Below are 612 nucleotides of genomic sequence, written 5' to 3'. Positions count from 1 at the left end.
GCATGCATTTGAAAATTAAATGCAGTCTGGTAAGCTATGTGTACCCAAGTTAAGCAAATAAATGAGAAATTGGTTACCTTCGTGAGTCGCCCACCGCAACGGATACTACTCCGGAGAGTAAAGTGTCGCTCACAATAGAGGCAACTCTCTGCTCAAAGGGTACAAGTTCATCGACCCCTGTACCAATGCATGTTCTGCCCACACTTTGTCGGTGCGCAGCAGTTCTCCGCTTAACTTCCACCTTTATATCAGACCATTTCTTTTTAAGCTCATTTACAGATCCCACCGCGTTGACGGCGTCAGCCAAACTTTCCCACTCATTTTTTTTTTCTTTTGTTATTAATTCTAGAGGACAGAGTTCCAAGTAAAATATTTTTTCTCGTTTCTACCTCTGATAGTAGCACATCCAATTCACTTTCAGTAAAGTTTCGTTTCTTTCTGCTTGCTTTTGCCAAAGTGGACTCATTACCACATTAAAATGTATTTAATTGAGGGAGGAGACAGGGCGGGGTGTTGTGCTCGTGCGCTCAATTTCACGTTAATTGGGATGTACAAGGAGAATATGCTTGGGATCCTGCGTACGCAGAGATTCATACACCTGATTTTTTTTTT

General features: G+C 42.0%; 1 protein-coding gene across 1 annotated transcript in view; it reads right to left on the bottom strand.

Annotated features, from left to right (window-relative positions):
- Positions 1-612, bottom strand: part of LOC107591940 (8-oxo-dGDP phosphatase NUDT18-like) — a 17268-nt gene that overhangs the window by 16043 nt on the left and 613 nt on the right. The gene's annotated exons all lie outside the window — the stretch shown is intronic.

The sequence above is a fragment of the Sinocyclocheilus grahami genome, unplaced genomic scaffold (genome assembly GCF_001515645.1).
Source record: "Sinocyclocheilus grahami isolate Dianchi unplaced genomic scaffold, SAMN03320097.WGS_v1.1 scaffold148.1, whole genome shotgun sequence".
Lineage (NCBI taxonomy): Eukaryota > Metazoa > Chordata > Actinopteri > Cypriniformes > Cyprinidae > Sinocyclocheilus > Sinocyclocheilus grahami.
The sequence above is the reverse complement of the archived record's forward strand: the minus strand, read 5'-3'. Positions and strand labels throughout refer to the sequence as shown.